Here is a 17,492-nt window from a genome sequence, read left to right as displayed (position 1 = left end):
ATATTTTCGTAGTGAAGATACATGAAAGACATTATGAACATTTGCCAATTCGGGTGGTAAGGCAAGTCTATAAGCGACACCTCCGATTCTTTCCAGGATTTCAAATGGTCCGATGTAACGTGGGCTCAACTTTCCTTTCTTGCCGAATCTCATAATGCCCTTTATTGGTGAGATTTTTAGGAAAACTCGATCACGTTCCTCAAATTCAAGATCTCTCCTTCGGTTATCGGCATAACTCTTTTGCCGACACTGAGCTGTCCTGAGCCTTTCACGAATTAATGCTATTTTATCTGTGGTTATCTGAACAATTTCTGGGCCCAAAAGCTTTCTTTCACCAACCTCGTCCCAACATATGGGTGACCTGCATTTTCTTCCATACAGGGCTTCATATGGTGCCATTTGAATACTAGCTTGGAAGCTATTATTATAAGCAAACTCAATCAGGGGTAAATGGTCATCCCAGCTTCCTGTAAGGTCAATAACACAGGCCCTCAGCATATCTTCTAAGGTTTGGATGGTCCTCTCTGATTGTCCATCAGTTTGAGGGTGAAAGGTAGTACTAAAGGCGAGTCTCGTCCCCATGGCTGACTGTAGTCAAGCCCAAAATTTAGAAGTAAACCGAGTATCCCTGTCCGATACAATACTGACAGGAACTCCATGCAACCGCACTATTTCCTTAATGTATAGCTGAGCCAGTCGATCCAAAGTGTACGTCGTGCGAATCGGTAGAAAGTGGGCAGCTTTGGTTAACCGGTCCACAATGACCCAAATGCTATCATGTCCTGAATTTGTTCTAGGCAAGCCAGAGACAAAATCCATAGAGATGTGCTCCCATTTCCATTTTGGCACCGGTAAAGGCTGCAACAACCCAGCGGGCCTTTGATGTTCAGCTTTTACTTGCTGGCATGTTAGGCATGTAGACACAAATAGTGCTACCTCTTTTTTCATATTATTCCACCAAAAGGTTTTCTTCAGGTCCTGATACATTTTAATACTTCCGGGAAGTATCGTATAACGAGAATGATGTGCTTCTTCTAAGATAGCTTTCTTTACACTCTCATCATTCGGGACACAAACCCGACCTTTGAATCTTAGCAAACCCTCACTACATATAGAGAATTCATCTCTCTTTCCTTGTTTCACCTCTTCTATAATTGTTATAAGCTGAGGGTCTTTCTTTTGTGCCAATCGAATCTGTTGGATTAATTGGGGTTCCGCCTTAATGTTGGCAATCATACTTACCACACCATTAATGGACAGAGTTGGATGCCAATCCACTATTTCCTCTAACAATAGCATTTCTTGGATCATTAGATGAGCTAAGACTCCCGTAGATTTTCTACTTAGAGCGTCGGCCTCCTGAATGATAATGGATTGAATAATCATAATCTTTTAAGAAATCCATCCATCTTATCTACCGCATATTTAAATCCTTCTGAGAGAAAAGGTATTTCAAACTCTTATGATCCGTGTATATTACGAATTGTTCACCATATAGATAATGCCTCCATTTTTTCAAAGCGAATACTATTGCAGCTAGCTCCAAATCATGAATTGGATATTTTTTCTCATATTCTTTCAACTGTCTGGATGCATATGCCACTACTTTCCCATATTGCATTAATACACAGCCCAAACCTTTATGTGAAGCATCACTATAAATCACAAATCTTCCACTCCCCTCAGGAATAGTTAAAATAGGTGCTGAAGTTAATCGAACTTTTAGTTCTTGAAAACTCTCCTCACATTCACTAGTCCACTTAAATTTGACATTTTTCTGTGTCAATCGAGTCAATGGGATTGCGATTCGAGAAAATCCTTCTACAAATTTTCTGTAATATCCTGCCAATCCCAAAAAGCTTCGAACTTCAGTCACATTACTTGGTTGTTTCCAATTAACAACGGCTTCAACCTTTGAAGGATCAACTGATAGACCTTCCTTTGATATGACATGTCCTAAAAATGTCACTTGTTCAAGCCCAAATTCACATTTACTAAGTTTGGCATACAATTTATTTTCTCTTAATATTTGCAATACCATTCTTACATGCTGCTCATGTTCCTTCTGATTCTTGGAATAAATTAAAATATCATCGATGAATACCACAATAAATTTATCCAAAAAGGGCCTAAAGATTCGATTCATCAAATCCATAAATGCAGCCGGTGCATTAGTTAATCCAAAAGGCATAACTAAAAATTCATAATGGCCATACCTTGTTCTGAAAGCTGTCTTGAGTAGATCTTCACCTTTAATCTTAAGCTGATGGTATCCAGATCTAAGATCAATTTTTGAAAACACTTGTGATCCTTGTAATTGATCAAATAAATCATCAATCCTAGGTAATGGATACTTATTTTTCACTATCACTTGGTTCAACTGTCTATAATCAATACACAATCTCATAGTCCCATCTCTCTTTTTGACAAACAGTACTGAAGCACCCCAAGGTGACACACTGGGCCTGATAAAACCTTTATCTAATAATTCTTCCAATTGTTGTTTCAGTTCTTTAAGTTCTGCATGAGCCATTCTGTAAGGTGCCTTAGAAATTGGTGCTACCCCTGGCAATAATTCAATGGAGAATTCAATTTCCCTGTCAGGCGGTAATCCTGACAATTCTTCAGGAAAAACGTCGGGAAATTCTCGGATAACCGGAGTGGTATCCAAATTTATTTCTTCCTTCCTATCTTCTTTGATATAGGCAAGAAAGCCTTGACCCCCTTTTCGAAGGAGGCGATTAGCTCGAATACAAGAGATTAAATATGATGGGGAGTCTTCTTTGACACCATTGAAGTAAAATACTGATTGATTCGGAATACTAAAGGTAACAATTTTCTTATAACAATCAATACTCGCATGGTATGTAGAGAGCCAATCCATGCCTAAGATTACATCAAAATCTTGAATTTCCAGGAGTATTAAATCAACCAACAGTTCCTTTTCTTCTATCTTTATTACACATGATTTGTACATTATATTGGTGTTAATTGAATCTCCCATCGGTGTGGCTACCTCTAGAATGTATTCTAATTGTTCTGGTTCTACCTTTAAGTGACATGCAAAGTGTTGTGACACAAATGAATGAGTAGATCCAGGATCAATCAAAACATGAGCTACTTTTTGGAAGATAGTAAGAGTACCTTGTATCACTGATTTTGAGGCCTGAGCGTCTTGCTCGGTAATCGCAAATACTCTTCCCTTCATCTGAGGCTTCGAAGCTATCTCTCCCTGCTTTGGAAGCTGTTGTGTCTGTAAGCTAGGACATTATTTAATCTGGTGTCCCAATTTTCCACATTTAAAACGGGCTCCGGTATTCCAATAACAAGGGCTTGATCCATGATTTTTCCCACATTTTCTACATGTTTCTATTGGGCTTTGAAATGGCGAGGGCCTTGGCTTCTTGTTTGGCCTTTCAAACTGTTGTCGATTAGATGATGTAGGTCTAACATGACTGTTCTGATTTTTTGTCTTTTGGTAGTCTTCAAAATCTTTTTCGACAATTTGGGCACGATCCACTATTTCAGCATAAGTTCTTAATTTCAAGACTGATATTCTGCTTCTAATAGCTGGCCTGAGACCCCTTTCAAATTTCTTCACCTTTCTTGCCTCATTATTAATCATATGCGGTGCAAACCTGGCCAATTCAGTAAACTTGGCCTCGTACTGTGCTACTGTCCTATTTCTTTGGATTAATTCTAGAAATTCCATTTCTTTTTGGTCTCGAATAAAATCTGGGAAATATTTTTCATTAAATGCCTCTAGAAATACTTCCCAAGTCAAGGTTTTATTTTCTTTTACCAATACTCCTTTTGCCATTCGCCACCAGTGTTGTGCCTCACCTTCTAACATAAAAACTGCCAAGGCCACCTTCCTATCATCAGGACATTCCATAACCTCGAATATTTTTTCCAATTGCATAATCCATCCCTCAGCTTCCAGTGGGTTTACAGCACCCTTAAAAGAAGGTGGGTTTAATTTCTTAAATTGTTCGATATTGCTCCCACCATTTCCTGTAACTGACTGCTTGGGTGGATTGTTGTTTTCCATCTGATGTTGCATTAGAGCAACCATATTTTCCAAGGCTTTGTGAATTCCTTCCATATTGGCTTTAGCTATTCTGGATCTTGACTTTATCCCGGTCTGTACACACAATAAATGTGATTTTTAAGTATATTCTTTTTAAATTTCCTAAGGATCTTAAACCTATTGCTCTGATACCGTAATTGTCACACCCCAAGAATTTACAATACTGTTATTCCTGAGATGTGACGGACAAAACATATATACATCTATTGATAGGACAAATTTACAGTGGCGAGGTCTTACATAGTAAGTAAAGAAAGCTAGCACAACAACAGTATCTTCTAAGGTTGATCTTGACTAGCACTCAAAATGAATCCGTAGTTATCCTGAAAAATGTTTACCATAGTTTGATGAGTTTGGCTACTCAGTAAGTGATCATCATAATCCTAAAAATAATCATGATTGAAAGATATCAATATTTTCCAAAATGAGATCTATTAATAGAAATGCATCAACAATTTCACTTTCAATAATTGCATAATTAAGTATAATCCGAGTAATTGAAATGCTTATAACACTTTTAACGACAGTACATAATTCAAAGGATTTCACAAAATACCCTACTGACGTCCCAAGTAGGTCACCTATATACCCCATCAGCGTCCTGATGGGTCCACTTAATCCCTATCGACGTCCCAGATAGGTCCACTTAATCCCTGCAGGTCCACCTATACCTCACCGGTGTACCGAAAAAATAAATAAATTTATTTTTCTAATTTACAGCATTCAAAATTTCTAACATAGATAAAATATCACAATTTTTATTAAAAAGATTATTTTTCAAGATAATGAGGTCACGTGCGCATAAAATTTATCGCGCCTAAAATTCATGATAATAAGCAGAAATAATTATTTCACTTTATTTTTAAAAAGAATGGATTATTTTTCGAGACAATAAGGTCACTTACACATAAAACTGATAAAATAAAGATCCTAGACGGAAATATCACTATTTATTAAAAATAGACTATTTTTCAAGAAGACGATGTCACTTACACATAAAACTGATAAAATAAAGATTCTAGACGGAAATATCACTATTTATTAAAAATAGACTATTTTTCAGGAAGACGATGTCACTTACCCACAGTTATTTGAGAGGGAGCTTCCGATAAAAAATTTCGGTTCGAGAGAGAAGTTCACTGTGTTTCGACCAGAGAGAGATCTCAAAATTTTGTTTTAGGGTGGGAGTGCTCACATCCCCTATTTAAATTCTTATAACGTATTATTATATTATTTTCTTACGCTCTACCTCATACCTAAGGTGTCGCGTTAAAAGCAGACTTTTATCGTACGAAAACCACGTCCGTGCCAGCTGCAAGCAGCAGGAGGCAAAAACGGGCAAAGGAAAAAAGTAAAGGCAAAGCAAAAGTTAATCCAAAGCAAAAGTTTTTGAAAACAGTGATGGTCCCCAAGGACCATCATACTCAAACAGAACATCACCTATTTATAAGCATATTTTCTCCTTTTTTTTTTTTTTTTTTTTTTTTTGAAATTTTAGGATTGTTACACTTTAGTTCCGCTAGAGCCATCCTATAAGAGGCTTTAGAGATGGGGGCAATGCCTGGGACCATATCTACCTCAAATTCTATTTTTTAACTGGGGGCAAAGAGGTCAACTATTCGGGAAAGACCTCCGGATATTCCCTCACTACTGGTATTTCTTCCAACTTGGACTGATAATCCTAATTTTCTACCACATAAGCTAAATATCCAACACATCTTTTTGCTAGCTGGTGGCAAGCCCGAAGGGCTGAGATAAGGTGTAAAGGGGAAACACCCTTGACACCAATAAAGTTTAACTCAGGTTGGTTTGGGCATCTAAGGGTTACAGTCTTATCATGGCAGTTTACTGTAGCATGATACGAGGATAACCAGTCCAGTCAAGTTGTACAGGTTTAACATTCATATTGTTTGCAAAATGTGGTGCAGCAAAAGTGAGAGGAAACATGTTCAAGATTTAGAATTCTAACTTCTACATCACAAATCAAAAGCATACCTCTAGTCTCCGAAGTTGAGGCTAAAGCTTCCTCTCCTCTAGGTGCAACAGCCCATCCCCGGGTTCCTAGCTTAGACTTGTTTTTTATTATATGGCAATCCCTAATAAGGTGGTATGACTTGCCACACTTGAAGAATGATTTCATCTTCAGCCAGCACTCGGAAGCCACGTGACCTTGCTTCCCACAGGAGGCACAATGCACTGGCTGGTTCTGTTCGACGCCACCACAGGAGGTCTTCAGAGTCTCACCACTTCTCTAATCTCTTTTACCTTGCGAATATCTTGACGGAGGTTTTACCTTCTGCTTTTTTGACCTCATCATTGAGCAGCCTTTGACTTGGTGGCCATGTCTGCCACACCCATAACACGCTCCCATTCTCCGACGGCACTCCATCATGAGGTGGTTGTTCAGCCCGCAGTATGAGCATGACGGGCACTGGTTCTCCTTCACATCCCCCAAAAAAATCTTCTGGACCTTAACCGCACCCAGTTGAGCCCTTTCCCTAGAGGGCTAACGAACCCTCTTACCAACATTTCCAGATGGCGGGGGTCTTATTCTACCTTCTATTCTCAATTGGAACTCTCCACAATCTTTCACAGCTTAAGCCATGGCCCTTAAAGTCTTGAAAATTTTCCCGAGGGCCTCTGTATTCTCATTGCTAGAACCCTCATTGTTGATACGGGTCCTTGTCATCATTGACTTATGACACAAGCACTTAGTTACTAATCTACCCAAAACTATTCTGAAGATACTTTTAAACTCCATAGGCCAAGAATCCTATCCTAGCTGCTCTAATACCATAACTGTCACGACCCTGCCCCCTGGCCCCTGTCGTACCTCACAAGAGGGTGATGGTGTGCGGGATCGTGACCAGAGGTTACGTACGTCACTCAGGTGGGACTGGCATCAACAAGTGTTTGGAGTGCAAAATCAAAGCAAACCATGAGAAATAATTTAAAACTCATCCATCAAGCACTGAAAACCGAATAAATCAAAACCATTTAACTTTCATTCAACTCCCAAAAGTCTTTACAATATCATTTAAGGCTTATAAGCCCAACATTCATATCAAAACATTACATCAAACAGAACAACACGTGGTAACGCCACCAGACACCTACTATGTAAAAAATGAATCCTGAATTGGTCTGAACTCCTAACGCATGTTGTCATCGGTCTGCTGCTCGCCACTCATAAGCATTATCACTCTACACAGATGAAAATAGATGGAATGAGCTATGAGCCCAGTAAGTAAATCACTACCCTTGCATTCCTGCCTATATGCATATATATAATAACATGGTCTATGGTTTGTCAGACATCATACTGGCATCACAAAGTAAGATCATGGATCATGATTAAGATCATGCATCATGATCATATATTTTGTGGTATAGAGAATGTAATATTTAGTTAACAGAGTATTACTTGTTCTTGAGATAGCAATCGCATTCATGTTATCACAGTATCACAATTACTATCCGGTGTTCATATAGAATGCTTAAAATCAGAAAACCCGAACAGATCTATTTACTCCCAAAGTACAAGCCATATCGGTTAGGCTAAGCCAATCCTGAACTTGAGACTTCTACCCTCATTCGGGAGGGAGGACAATGACAAGTGGGGGCCACACTCGTAATACCCTCACTCACGCACACAATCCCCAACGCACTTTGGGGTTTTCGATAGGCTGCAGCTTTGCAAGACACAACCCTCTCTTTACACCTTCAAGTGGGAGGGCGTTACACTACTATTGGAGGACCCGATGCATAGTGCCTACGACAACCCTATTACTTAGAGTCACCTCTCGACTCCACTCCTATCATATGGGTCGAGGTATAGTATACCCAACTATCAATGGAGGACCCATTATAGTGGTCATATCACATATATCAGTTTCAGAGTAGCAGAGTCAAATGTCCAACTACCAATGGAAGACCCATTGCGTAGTGGTCATATCATGTATAATAGTATCAGTGTAACAGAATCACAGTATCCACTATCAATGGAGGACCCATTGTGTAGTGGTCATATCATGTATAATAATATCAGTGTAATAGAATCACAGTATCCTCTACCAATGGAGGACCCATTGCGTAGCAGTCAGATGGCAGTATTCATACTACAGAATCAAAAAGTTCACTACCAATGGAGGACCCGTTGCGTAGCGTTCATGACACATATATCAATATTCATATAACATAATCCTAATGTCATATTCACAGTATCACGACAATGTCAGTACATGATGACAATATCAATATCACAGAATGATAGTGTCAATATAACGAAATGACAATATTAGTATCACATTTTAACAGTATCAGTATCATAGAATGACAGTGTCAATATCACAGAATGGCAGTATCAGTATCACATTTTAATAGTATCAGTATCACAGATTGACAATATCAATATCACAGAAGGATAGTGTCAATATCACAGAATGACAATATCAGTATCACATTTCAATAGTATCAGTATCACAGAATGACAGTGTTAATGTCACAAAATAACAATATCAGTATCGCCTTTTAAAAGCATCAGTTTTACAGAATGACAGTGTTAATGTCACATAATAACAATATCAGTCCCATGTTATAACAATATCAATTTTATATGATCACATTATCAGAGTCACAGAATCTCAGTGTCGAGGTCACATTTCCTTCAATTCCAAGCAGTGACATTTAGTAAAAACTTGGGTCATAACTTTCAATTCGTTTAGAATTTAAGGGTGGTTCCAAAACCAATTTACTCTAAACACAACTATCTTTCAAATGGTAGAGTTTTGAAAGCAATTGGACATTGTTTAGCCCCTCAAAAGTTCGAGAAAATAGAGACATTCCATTAGAAATTTGTTATACAGTAAAAACAATGACATCTCTTTAAAACTTACTTTATAACTCACAATCAAGAAGAAATTTAAAAAAGTGCTCAACATGTGAATTTAAGCTTATTCATGAATCGTTCGAATGGCAGTATTGGAAGAAAATGGGCCCCTTTTGATCAGTCAAAATCCGTGTCAACAGAGGTATCAATTCTGAGTTTTATAGAAAGCTATCCACAATGACATATTGTCACAAATAATCACATAACTCTCAAATTAAGGAGAATTTTGAAAGTGTGAAACATGTGATCTCAAGCTTTCTCCTAAGTCTTTCAAAAGGCGGTGGTCTGAAGGAAAACTGACTTCATTTAGTCTGTCAAAATTCGTGACATCAGAAACCCCAGTTTTGCATTTTTAATAAAACTGTCCACAGTGACACTACTAGCATGTTTTGAAGTATAGCTTTACATATATAAAGAATTAGAACAAGATGTGACATCAATATTGAAATAGACTCAGAAATCTTTCCAATGGGAGTTGTTTGAGGCCAATTGGACCTCGTTTGATAAGTCAAAAGTGGATTGCAAAAACATGAAAACTTCTTGAAAATTCACAACATAGTCACATTACCACATAATACGATACCCAAATGCTCTTTGCACGTGCAAATTCTTAACATAATCCTCCCATTTTCAAATAGATACTTAAGAACACCAAATCACATATTTTTCATGAAGAACAAGGCAAATTCTATGCTCATTGTAATCATGCGAAAGCAAGTTATATTGCTGGAAATTAACAGTGGCAGGAACCTCCATCACTTATACTACTATTCATCTCCATTTGTATGCTATTTCATGATTAACTTACATTTAAGGAACTACAATGTAGTAATCCACTTACCTTAACAACAAAAGTGCCCTTCAATCTTTCCTTCCACAACTTTCTTCTCCAAGCTCCAACCAATTCCTCAAGCCACAAAGTGATTCATGAAAGTCTTAAGGGAAAGGCTCTAAGAGAGAGAGAGATGAGGGTTGGGGGGTTTAAATGACTTTTGAGAGGAGGGAAGGAGAGGTGGCAACAAGCCACCTCTAAGTGGCAAGAAGAAGGGGGTGACACTTAGAGAGGGAAGGAAAAAAGGGAAAAGTGGGAAAAGAGATAGTCCCTCAAGGACCACCCTACTCTAACAGTCCTGACGGTCTAATCACAACACTCACGGCGGTACATGCACGGCGCTGGCCTATCTTTGTACGACGCTATTCCTTACATTCATGGCGATGCCCTTTGTTCACTCGCGGCGTTGCATTCTACCGCGCTTTCTTCTGCCACCGCTTGCTCTTCACTCTCGCCGCACGCTCACTATCACCGCGTGCTCTTTACTATCGCCACATGCTCACTATCGTCGCACGCTTTTCACTATCGCCGTGCGCTCACTATCTCCACGTGCTCTTTACTATCGTCGCGTGCTCACTATCGCCGCGTGCTCTTTACTATCGCCGTGTGCTCACTCACCGTGCCGGAAAGGTCTGGGTCCTTACATGCAGCCATTTCCATCATATCTCTCTCTACTTCTTTATCCCAAGTTGTGGCATCAGATGTCATTTCCACAATTATGCATCTCTCTCTCTCTCTCTCACGCACACACACACACACAAAAGAAATACTCATGAACTGAAAAAAATGGAGGCAAAAGAAGAAAATGGAAGAGAGAAATGATGCACTTAGCATGTGTTAACAAATGTTCCTTTGGGAAGCTCTTGGCTCTCTCTATCTTGTTTTGTAGGTATATGACACTTTGTTATCCCTATTTGATTTTGATTATGTTAGTCTTCCCCCAAAACAAAGGCTTTAGATTTTATTTTTATTTATTTTTTGTTACGTTTGTAGTTTTGAATTTAGTTAGTTATTATACATTCTATTTTTAGTTGGAGCTAATGTAGGTGCACCTTTATACAAATTGAAAATCATTCATTGTTGTCTTTCTATTCAGCGACTTATGTTTTTTCCCATGTACTTGACAAGGTTTCTTATTGCCTTTAGATATGTGATAAACGTAATGAGGTGGTGATGATAGCTAGTGATGATTTTTTACTAGACCATATAACAACAAACAATTGACTACTAATAAATATAAGTATTTCCAAAAAGATGATTAAATATGTATTTGTTGTCTTTAAATGATTTTAAAATACTTTCTCAACAATAGCACAAATGTATCTATAGATGTTCCATGTTATCATAAGTAGTACCATCTATGAGTTCTTTTTAACACCTGTTTAATATTTATAAATTTGATGAAGTTGTTTACTTTGAAAAAGATAACTATTAAATAACATTAGCAGTGCTATAGAGTAACAATAGATTACTACAAAGTAATATGAGCGATGATACCGATTGTTGTAATGAGAAAAAAGTATTTAATGAAAGAAAAGTAATATGAGTAATGATACCGATTGTTGTAAGAGAAACGTGACATTATTAGCTTTGGGGTTTCCTAATTACATGACTTAAAGTTGGTAGATGAATCTTCTAATTACTTTTTTCTTTCATGTTATATTTATAAAATAGTGGACACAAGCTATACAATTGACATGGAGTTGGGAAGCAATTCAGTTGGTAGTGGGATAAAGATAAGTACGAAAGCAGAAACTCCTGTTGAAGATTAGCCAACAGAGGTGGACTATGATTATTTTGGTTGTTACAATGAAATGGAGGATATTATTGATTTCGATAATGATGGTAGCAATAAGATTGATGTATGTCTGGATACAGAGGATGCCGACGAGACAAACAAGGTTGACCCTCAAGGTTTTAAATTTAATGATAATGTCCCAAAAGAGGGTATGCAATTTGAATCCCATGAAGCTGCATTTGATTTCTACAACAAATATGCAAAAAAAAAAAAAAGGGTTTTAGTGTTAGGTATTTTTTACTCGTAGATCAAGGAAAGATGGGGTCACTCATTACTCGTGAGTATGTATGTTCAAAAGAAGGTTATTAACATAAGAAATATGAGGGAATAAGTCACAGCCCCAAACATGGATAGGGTGTAAAGCCTTATTAATAATAAAGAAAAATGAAGATGGTATATGGATCATTGTGAAGCACAATAAAGAATATTCTCATGCCTTAACTTCACCATCCAAAGTGCATCTCCTTCGATCACTTCGCAAAATTCCAAAGCACACAAGACAGATGATCCATATGTATAATTCATGTGGAATAACTGCACCAAAGATAACAAAAGTGCTTAGTACTCAAGCTGATGACCCAAGGAGTTGTCATTTCATATATATAGACTGCAAGAATGAAATTTACAGAAGTCAAAAAATAAATAAAAAATGAAGTTGATAGGAGGGGACGCAAAGGGGTTAATGGTTTGCTACTAAGATTGTCGCAAACATGTTATTTATATATAGAATTCTAGTTGATGGAGATGGGCACCTAAGCAATGTACTATAGATTGAGGCGAAATAAAGAATTACTTATGAATTATTATGAGATGTCATCATATTCAATGCCACATACGAAACTAATGTCTATGTGCCCCTTTAGGAGTGAACCACCACACAAATACTATATTTTTAGGTTGTGCTTTGCTCCATAAAGAAGATGCAGAGGTTTTTACATGGCTATTTACTAAGTGGATTGAGGTGATGAATGGGTGTCAACCTAAGTCGATCGTCACAGACCATGACAAGGCAATGGCCCTTGCAATAAAAAAGGTGTTTCTAGAGTCCAGACATCGCTTGTGTGGAAGGAATATTACACAAACGTTTGAGCAAAAAACGTTGAGCGCAAACATTTAGCTTTCGATGTGGAATTCTATAATTGCATTGACCAGTGCACCACCATAAATATATTTGAAGATACATGTCCAACAATGATAGAAACATATGATTTAAAGAATATGAATGGTCGCAATCTTTATATGAAATCCGACATCAGTGGGTAGATGTATATTTACAAGATTACTTCTTTACTGACAATTAGACAAGTGGAAGAAGTGAAGCTAAGAATAAAGCCATCAAGGCATATGTGAATTCATATACCAACTTGACTACATTTGTAGGCAAACTGTAATAATTAATTGGCAAAAAGTTTTATGATGAAAACATTGCAAACTTTAGATCTCATAACGAGACACCAATTATGAAGATTGCCTCTCACATATAGAAGCTAATGGTTAAAATTTATACCACAACTATCTTTTCAAACTTCTTTCAGCTAAAGTTGATGGAGGTCATTAATCTTACTTGTGAAGTGCAAATGGAAGATGAGTGGTATGCACATTTAGTTTGAAAGAATATGTGGTATGTCGCAGAGCTCACATGGTCACATTAAGAAACACCGAGGAGAAAGCAACATGCAGTTGTCATCTATATGAGTAAATGAGTATCCCTTGTAGTCATATGCTTAGAGTGTTTTTTCTCAAAAATATTATTGAGTTACCTCAACCACTATATAGTGAAGGGATGGATGAAAAATGTGACAAAGGGGATTGCTCTTAATGATCGTGGAGTTCAAGTACAGCCCAACTGTGAGGAAACATATTCTATAGATTACAATAACCTATTTCAACGGTGCAACATTCTATCAGTAAATGGATGGGTTTGTTTGAGCAAAGATGGTTATAGATGAGGCATGCAACAAAGGCTTATGCAATACAAGCATCTTCTACCCATGGCAGCCCTACATACACAGGATGCCCTGCCCTTTGTGTGACTCCCATCCTCTCTGTGGCTTCAAATCCACATGTGACTATAAAAGACTCCAATTTATGTAAAGCCAAAGGGTCGGCCTAGCCATTTAAGTTTGAAGCTTAGGCATGAGAGAACAAGTGAAAGAAAGTGCTACGGATATGGAGTTACAGGTCATGATAGGCAAAAATGTCTGTCTTTGTGTATCACATGGTATGATATGTCATTTTTTGTATTTATGAGCTTAAGTTTCTAAATACGGTTGTCTATAAGCTAATGCATTGTATCTATTTTAATAACTCGAGTTTAATTGTGATGAATGTTTTCATGTCTGTTTGCTACTTTTTAAACTTTGAAAACTTGAATAACTACCTTGCTATTTAGCTTTGAGTATACAACCTTTTTCTTTAGCATAAGCATAAACACTTATAATTAAATAATTGTATTGTGAGTAGAACTCAAATAGGTTTTAATCATGGAATCTTTTTCATAGTAGTCCACTATAATTGAGTTGTTTCTCGTTTTCTATTTTGGTATAGGGGTGCCACTATTGAAAGCACAATTAACCCCAAGGGAGTGCGAATAACACCCAAATGATATCTACAATTAATTACATATGCTTTGGATATCTACAACCATAAGTGTTTTGATGCCTAATTACACATTTTTTATATATAATTACATAATCTTTTGATATCTAGTGTGTAGTTTATTTGATATGCAATCATCCCAAAAATATAAATATAATGCCATTTAAATACATGGGTATTTTGTATGAACAAGTAGGACAACTAACTTGAAATTATATAATGATGCCTTATGGACTCAAATGTTGCTCTCTCTAACTCACTCTCTCTCTCTCATATTTTTTGGAGTCTTCATTTTGCTTGTTGATATATAAGGTTCTTCTCTCTCCCTTTGTCACTTAAGTTTTTTATAATTCCATGCATTTTATGTGTAACTCGCTTTAAATTTGCATGTTTAACCAATGTTTGCAGCTTCATGTGTACATATGTACTTTCTCAAAGTCTTTCACAATCAAGCACACGAGACCGAGCCTCCTCTTAGTTGAGGCCATTTACCATTATGAAAGCCGTCTCTCTCTCTCTCTCCCCCGTACATGGATTGCGTATAATGTATTTGGTGTTGTTGTTGCAAAGAGAGATGAATGTGTATTTGGTGCGGCCATTGTGGAAGATCTTTGGAGAATGTAAGAGTGGTTGAGAGTGTTGCTTGAGAACATATATTTGGTGTGGCTATTGTGGAAGATCTTTAGAGAATGTAAGAGTGGTTGAGAGTGCTGCTTAAGAAAATGTATTTGGTGTGGCAGTTGTGGTGAACGAATCTTTTAATATTGTATTTCTCTCTTACGTTTTGAATGAAATTTTTGCTTGAGAATTTATATTTTGTATGTATGGTGTGGAGGATCTTTTGAGAATATAATAGTCTGTTATAACTTTGTAGTCTCATTATTCAATATTGTTGATGATTTATGGCTATCTATACCAATTGATGACATGGAGTTCTTGTTAGTGGACAAGGATTTGAATATATTTCTTTACTTTAGCCAAGTACCCAAAAAGTTCAACATGCTTGTTGTGTAATGTTTTTAAACCCTGTTTCAATGGGCATTCTCGGGTTGATTTGTGTGGGCATGGGGGTGTAGAGCTATAAAATTTTTATAGAGCCAGCACTGCAACTAGACTTGCATAAAAATAGTTAGAAACCTAATGAAAAAATGATTAAACTCTCTATATAAAACAAATTACTTGAAACAAGGTTTCTATCCCATTGAAATGCGTCGGCTCCCTATTCGTGACCTTAGATAAAAACCGATACAGAAAAGCAAGGGCTGCGGCACCTCATGTGTACTTCCGTGCCTTGTCGAAGTCTTGAAACAATTGGAGATATAATATCCATCTCGAATTAGAAAAATATTGGAGCACTATACTAAGATTCAACAATAGCATTCATCCACAAATAATGTCAGTATTTCATTGGTAAATTTATCCAAATATTCCTAAATTTGTCATCGATCTAACAACCAAACAAAGCAAAAATACATACATCCCTTCCTTTAAACTAATATTGTGGCTGGTGGGTAGAGAGTTTAAAACCCCTTTCATTAACAAAAATACTTTTTTATAACTTAGATACTTAAGGATATATACTCTAAAACATATAATAAGCAACAATGAATACCAAAGACGTGAAATAAGTCACAGTTTTTATCCTACAAATTAGCAGTGAAATTCAAAAGAGTTAAGGTCCTCGTAACCTCCATATTAAATAAAATCATGAATTAGGGGCACCCACATTTTCATATTTCATGATTATTGTCCTCAGTTCATTCTTGAATTGCAAGATGCAATTGTAAGGAAAATCTAGGTTTGGCTCTACAACTTCATTAAGTATATGAGTCCAACAAAACATTAACATTGGATCCAATAAAATGCACTTTTGTGACTACTAAATTAAAAAAACACTATACCTAACTGATTCGATGAGTAGTTCCTGATAGTTCACTTATGATAGTGCTCGTTGATAATAGGTATCACCTTCATGCTACAAAATTTGGAACCAAAAAGTATGAAAGTCAGAACAAAGTGTATTGGCAGCCGAAGCACAAACATAGAAGTTTGTTGTCTCTATTTGACCCCAGTTTTTTGAGCCAAATTTGAAATGTTCACAATTCTATAACATACTTTCTTTTTTGACGATGTATATTTTAAACCCCATTTATTTTTTGACTGTTTAAAATATAACCTATTTATTACCCATAATTTAATTTGCCGATATAAATTATTATTGGTATTGTCTTTAAAGAGATCTTTTCATCTTTGGAAAAGCCTATATAGAGCTCTGTGTTTTGATGCCCAAATGTCCTCAAATTGATCATACCGACATCAAGATGTATGGACATGAGAAAAAAATAGATTTCAAGTTTAAGAAATAGTGCATCTTAGAACACATTTTTGGACAGTCAATTTTTAAGATTTCAAGTTTTCATAGATCTGCTCAATCTACAATATTTTTAAAGCATTTAATTTTATAACTAAAGATAAAAATATATTTTAAGGCTATCACGAAGATTTCTAGTATTGAAACCGCATTTCTCGATACTATTTGAAGGTGCGTTTTACTTTGATTGTTTAGAGTCTTAACTCTATACAAACTGCACCTTTTATCTTTTGTTCAATGAGGTTACAATTACTCTTGTCCCTTAAATTTAAAAATGGGTTGTCATAAGAGTATCATTGAATAAACACAAAGTTCCAATCTTTTTTTTCGAACCTCCTGACTCACTCTAAACCATCCAAATTGACATTTAATGAGTGAGAATTGTTGGGCGCCCCTTGTACAAAAGATAAAGGGTCTATTTGTGGGCAATCCCAGCCCCTTGTACAAAGATAAAGGGTCTATTTGCGGGCACAAATAGATCCTTTATATTTTGTACAAGGAGGTCAAAGCAATTCTCAATCATTAGATATTAAATTGAATAACTTGGGGTGAATCACCAAATTTGAGATTTTATTTTTGGAACTCTATGCCTAATCAATAACACTCTTGTAACGACCCATTTTAAAATCTAACAAATAAGAATGATTTGTCATCTCTTGTACAAAAGATATAGGATGTGGTTTCCATAAGGTTGCAACCTAAACAATCCAATTGAGTACTTCTAAAATTTATCATAAACGTAATTTTGATATTTTTTTTTTTAGGATGGCTTGATAATCTATTGTCATCTCTAATTATAAAATTTTAAAATCTAAAAATGATCCAAATCAATTAGATCTATAAACACATAAAAAATCTTGAAAATGGTCGGTCTAGATAATATATTGTAAGATAGCACTATTTTACATATTAAAA

General features: G+C 36.4%; 1 long non-coding RNA gene across 2 annotated transcripts in view; it reads left to right on the top strand.

The window, feature by feature from the left end:
* Positions 1–15,018, top strand: part of LOC110007561 (uncharacterized) — a 50,670-nt gene extending 35,652 nt beyond the window's left edge. Inside the window, exon 4 of one of the 2 annotated variants that reach the window (XR_016052277.1) lies at positions 14,615–15,018. This is a non-coding gene — a long non-coding RNA (uncharacterized LOC110007561). Of the gene's footprint in view, positions 1–11,484; positions 11,697–14,614 lie in introns of those variants that run through there. The other variant, XR_016052278.1, reaches the window with a different exon arrangement.
* The last annotated feature ends 2,474 nt before the right edge of the window (positions 15,019–17,492 follow it).

This window comes from Amborella trichopoda, chromosome 3 (assembly GCF_054954075.1).
Source record: "Amborella trichopoda isolate Santa Cruz 75 chromosome 3, AtrichopodaSantaCruz75HAP2 v2.0, whole genome shotgun sequence".
NCBI lineage: Eukaryota > Viridiplantae > Streptophyta > Magnoliopsida > Amborellales > Amborellaceae > Amborella > Amborella trichopoda.
Note: the sequence above shows the minus strand (reverse complement) of the source record. Positions and strands in the feature narration are given on the sequence as shown.